Source organism: Sorex araneus, chromosome 2 (assembly GCF_027595985.1).
Source record: "Sorex araneus isolate mSorAra2 chromosome 2, mSorAra2.pri, whole genome shotgun sequence".
Taxonomy (NCBI): domain Eukaryota; kingdom Metazoa; phylum Chordata; class Mammalia; order Eulipotyphla; family Soricidae; genus Sorex; species Sorex araneus.
Genome location: NC_073303.1, coordinates 54,892,649 through 54,898,470, shown reverse-complemented (window position 1 = coordinate 54,898,470; position 5,822 = coordinate 54,892,649).

The window sequence follows — 5,822 nt, the reverse complement described above, 5'->3', positions numbered from 1 at the left end:
CAGTGATAATTTCACTCAATATCTGTTGGTCATTTAATCTGTGCTGGTCACCAAATGAAAGCCCTGTATATTGGCCTTTCCCCTCACTCCCCACACTGGGAAAGAATGGACTCTGTGTTCCCGGCTACGGGACGGGGCTGAGGGCTGTTGAGTGTTGCACTACTGCCCACCTCGGCCACGCAGCAGAGCCGTGGTGCATGTCAGTGATTTCTAGAGCACGAAGAAACACACCTCCACCGGCTTCCCTCCCAGCTCCTCTCTCTCTCTCTCTCTCTCTCTCTCTCTCTCTCTCTCTCTCTCTCTCTCTCTCTCTCTCTCTCTCTCTCTCTCTCTCTCTCTCTCTCTCTCTCGGGAAGGGAGCGTTTTCCAGACCATTCTCATTAGCCGCCAGGATATCTGGATTTTGTCTTGAAACTTGAAAGTATTTATGTCACAGTTTTCATGTCCATATGCTACTTCCTGAGGGAAATAAAAGTCAAAGGAGTTTTCCTGTTCTGATCCACAGTGAGTCCAGGGGAACCCGAACCGAACTCAGGCCCGTGTTCTCTCTCTCTCCAGTCCCACTGTGACAAATAGAAACTGGCGACACAGCTGCAATGGCAATTTATTTCAATCCAAGTATTTTAGAAGAGCAGAGACCGAGAGCTGTGTTTCAAAGCCCATTCCTTCCTTCTTTTCAATAAAAGGACCTGGGTTCTTGTTGTTGTTCTTGTTCTTGTTTGGGGTCACACCCAGGGATGCTCAGGGGTTACTCCTGGTTCTGCACTCAGGAATCCCCCCTGGTGTACTTGGGGGACCACATGGGATGCTGAAGATGGAGCCCAGATTGGAGCGGGCAAGGAAAACACCTTCCCCGACGTACTGACGCTCCGGCCCCTCTGGCTTCCTTTTTCCTGCCACCTACGTGTCCTCGTCTCCGCTTTGGCCATCAGCCACTGCTAACAGAACTCTGGCCACGGAAGTGGAAGCCGTTGTGTGGCACATGTTTCTCCCAGAAAGACTCCTGGATAAAAAAAAGGGGGGTCCCTTTTCACGCCCTTCTTTCTCTTTCCTGCCATGAGATGTGGCTTAATGGCTCATGGTCCCTCGGTCACGTCCCCAGCCATAGCAGAGTGAACACAACAAGGGTGGGGAGACGGAGCTGGCCAGTGCATGGGTAATGCCTGCGGCCAGTTGGCCCATCCTGATGCTCTCTGGTCTTCTCACGGTGGACTTGAATTCTTAAATCCCTGAGCTCAAGGGACACTCGGATTTTCATTCTCCAGAGACCAACATTAAAGGAAAATCTCTGGGGCTGGAGCAATAGCACAGCGGGTAGGGCATTTGCCTTGCACGTGGCCAACCCGGGTTCGATTCCCAGCATCCCATAGGGTCCCCTGAGCACCGCCAGAGGTGATACCTGAGTGCAGAGCCAGGAGTAACCCCTGTGCATCGCCAGGTGTGACCAAAAAAAAAAAAACTTAAAGGAAAATCTCTTCAACACAGGTAATTATTTTTGTCCCTTTCTATGTAAATGCATATTGAACATAATTTGTCAAACTTTTCTTCATCATAGAATGTGCTACTGTTATTCATCAGCTAAAACCTCTAATCAAGAAATGTGGCAAAATGTGCCCAGAACTTTCATTATGTTCTTGTAAAAAGGCAAGTTTAATATGGGCATTAAAATCTAAGTAAGATTTTTCAGTCTCTGAATTAAATGCCTGTTGGGAAAATACAAGTGTTTTTATTTTTACAAGAGAATTCAGAGCTTCTTAAGGCCACAAGCATTTCACCCAGTGTGAAAGTAAAGTAAAATATAGGTACGCAGGTATTCAGAATTTTACTTTTGACACATATTAGATGGAGAAAAGAAATATTCCTAGGGATTTTGAGATAATTATTTTCAATATAATGATCTTAGCAGTAGTCAATGGGAAGCTAACCCTTACTTCAAGGGGGAAATCGCTCTGTAGGAGAAGAATACACAGGAAAGTCATGAATTTGACAACATTGCACAGAATTTCAGCCTTCTCTATGACCTTTCTGTTAAGTCATTTGAAGAGATATTTGTGTTAGTATGACCTGTTTGTATTTTCTTCACTAGTTCAGTCATTGTCCAAAAGGCCAAACTATCTTTTCCCTTCTGTGTACATACATGTGTGACCATGTGAGTGCATACATGCGTGCATTTGTGTGTTTGTGTGATGTGTGTGTGTGTGTGTGTGTGTGTGTGAGAGAGAGAGAGAGAGAGAGAGAGAGTTAGCATTGGGGGAGATGGAGAAAGGGCGGGATTTTTTTAATCAAATATTTGGCACACGGTAGGTGCTGCTATCAGAACATTTTGTCTGCACAAAACTAAAATATGAAAAACAGATGAGTATATTTCTAATTTTTAAAAAACAAAAATAAACCAGAGAGGTAAGTCACTTGCCTTGCATGCAGCCAATACTGGTTAGAATCCCAGCACTGAATATGGTCCCCTGAGGCCTTCCAGGAGTGCTCCCAGAGCTGAGAGCCAGGAATAAGTCCTGAGTACCACTAGATGTGGACCCGAAACAACTATAACAACAAAAGTGCACAGTTGTGGAGGGATATGAACACTTTGGTGGTGGGACTAGTAATATCATAACCGGAAAACACACATGTGCTCCTGTGAACTATTATGGTCTCAATTTTTTAAAATCTATAAAAGCGAACAAAAAGTGGCCAATGTGCAATCTAGGGCAGATTTGACATATTTAAATTCTGAGACTTGGTGGAAGTGGCTCTTTTAGTTTTTGCCCTTTGCAGCTCTCCTGAGTCAACCTCAGATTATAAAATCACAGCTTAAATCTGAGAAAAGTAACTGACCCAACTGAGAAAGCCAAGTATATGGAAATATCCAGGATATAGAAATATACCAAATGCCAAACTACAGATGAGTGGGTCAAGAATTTGTGGTATTTTCACCACAGAGACTAGCACACATCCAAAAGAACAAAAGCAACCGCTGTTGGAGAGGATGTGGGGAGAAAGGGACCCTTCTTCACTGCTGGTGGGAATGCCGACTGGTTCAGCCCTTCTGGAAAACAATTTGGACGACTCTCAAAAAATTAGATATTGAATTCCCATTTGACCCAGCAATACCACTGCTGGGAATATATCCCAGAGAGGCAAAAAAGTACAATCGAAACAACATCTGCACATGTATGTTCATCGCAGCACTGTTTACAATAGCCAGAATCTGGAAAAAACCCGAATGCCCCAGAACGGATGACTGGTTGAGGAAACTTTGGTACATCTATACAATGGAATACTATGCAGCTGTTAGAAAAAAGGAAGTCAAGAATTTTGTAGTTAAGTGGATGGGCATGAAAAGTTTCATGCTGAGTGAAATGAGTCAGAAAGAGAGAGACAGACATAGAAAGATTGCACTCATCTATGGTATATAGAATAACAGAGTGGGAGACTAACACCCAAGAACTGTAGAAATAAGTACCAGGAGGTTGACTCCATGGCTTCGAGGCTGGCCTCACGTTCCGGGGAAAGGTCAACTCAGAGAAGCGATCACCAACTACATTGTAGTCGAAGGCCATGTGGGGGAAGGGAGTTGCGGGCTGAATGAGGGCTAGAGACTGAGCACAGCGGCCACTCAACACCTTTATTGCAAACCACAACAGCTAATTAGAGAGAGAAAACAGAAGGGAATGCCTTGCCACAGTGGCAGGGTGGGGTGGGGGGGAGATGGGATTGGGGAGGGTGGGAGGGACACTGGGTTTACGGGTGGTGGAGAATGGGCACTGGTGAAGGGATGGGTTCCCAAACTTTGTGTGAGGGAAGTATAAGCACAAAAGTGTATAAATCTGTAACTGTACCCTCACGGTGATTCTCTAATTAAAAACAAATAAATTAAAAAAAAAAAAAGAAAGAAAAAAAAAAAAGAATTTGTGGTATTTCTACACAACTTCCATATATATTCTACATATGGAATGCTACGTGGCTCTAAGGAAAGGTGAAGACATCCAGTTGGCTGCAATGTGGATGGAATTGGCATGTGTCATGTCAGTGACGTAAGTCAGAGGGAGATGTCTAATGAAACAGCTGACAGGCAGTGCCTGTATTAGTACATCCCTGTCTCTTCCACTTCATACACCCATGTGTGGACTTATAAACCATCCATGAAGATGCAGTGTCAATAACAATAATAATAAACAAAATTCTGACACTTACAGTACATTAAAAATGTGCTGGGGGCGTGGATCAATAGCACAGCGGGTAGGGCATTTGCCTTGCACGAGGCTGACCCGGTTCAATTCCCAGCATGCCATATGGTCCCCCGAGCACCGCCAGGAGTAATTCCTGAGTGTAGAGCCAGGAGTAACCCCTGTGCATTGCCACGTGTGACCCAAAAAAGAAAAAAGAAAGTGCTGGGCTCTTAATAGCATACAACCCTACAAAGAAGCATTTTATTGGCATCTCATCTGTGGAATTGGAGGTCCAAACAGGCAGCTGATGCTGGCATGCCCTCTAGCTCTTTCTCAGAACACTGTTTCCAGAATCCAGCTTTCCAGTGCATGGGGCCCAGAACCTACCCCCCACCCTACTCTTAGTTGAGTTCCATCCCCTCACGGCCTGAGAGAGATGCATTGCAGCCAGAGCCAACCCAAAAACTAACTCTTCTGCTCGGGAGCTTGAGAGGAAGACCCAATTTTTGTGTTTCAGTAGATTTCATTTTCTTCTCTTTCATTCTCGGAAGCCTTAAAGGACTCACATGAGGGTGTAACGCCTTAAGAAGGGCAGGAGACCAGGGCTGGAGTGATAGCACAGCGGGGAGGGGGTTTGCCTTGCACGAGGCCGACCCGGGTTCGATTCCCAGCATCCCATACGGTCCCCTGAGCACCGCCAGGAGTAATTCCTGAGTGCAGAGCCAGGAGTAACCCCTGTGCATCGCCGGGTGTGACCCAAAAAGGAAAAAAACAGAAGGGCAGGAGACCTGAATTGCTCAGGGGCACACTGTGTGACAGAGGACTTGGGCCTTCACCGTGGCCTGCCCTGTTGGCCAGCATCAGCCTCACAGGGCAAATGCACCAGACGGGACCCACGTTCCTTGCACAAAACTCTCTTGGGAACCACCAAAGGCCTTTGGAAATCTGCTTTCCTGAGTTAGAGAAGATACCATCCATCTAGCATTTATTTACTATAAATGTGCTTTTACAGGCTTTTCTTAATATTATATTTCCGATAACATTGACATGTGTATAGTGATACTTCAGCAACCCTGATTAACTTGAAATGATTATTTTAACTTATCCCACTGACTGGCTTCTTTAGAGTAGGCACAGGTTGTAATTTCAGTATTCTCTTTGGGGATCTTCTCTCTGAACTATCACGTAACTCGGGTGTGAATAATAGAACTGTTTAAGAAAAAGCAGCCATTAAAGTGTCTCCGTTGTCTTCATGGGTGCAAAAATGTGACACACATATTCACTAATTTCACACATAAACTGTAGAAATTCAAAATAGCAAATTTTGAGTTATGTGGGTAACAGAGGGGCTGCTGAGATTTTTAGAAAGATTTCTTTTAACTTTCTTACAATTAGCTATTAGGCGCTCATCTTTCCCTAGACAAGTTAGAGTACCATGCATTCACCTGACTGCCAATCTCAGGGGCCTTCTGTACATGCAGTCTTTTCTTCTGACGGGTGATGTTCAGATCAATGCCCCAGTCATGTCATTTAAAAAGTGAAACGCCGTATCAAAATAGGCAAAAATTATTTTAGTTCCTATGTTAGTATATTTGCATTATTTGTGCATAGTTATTATGAATATCATATTATTATTCGTGTCATTGGGATGTATAG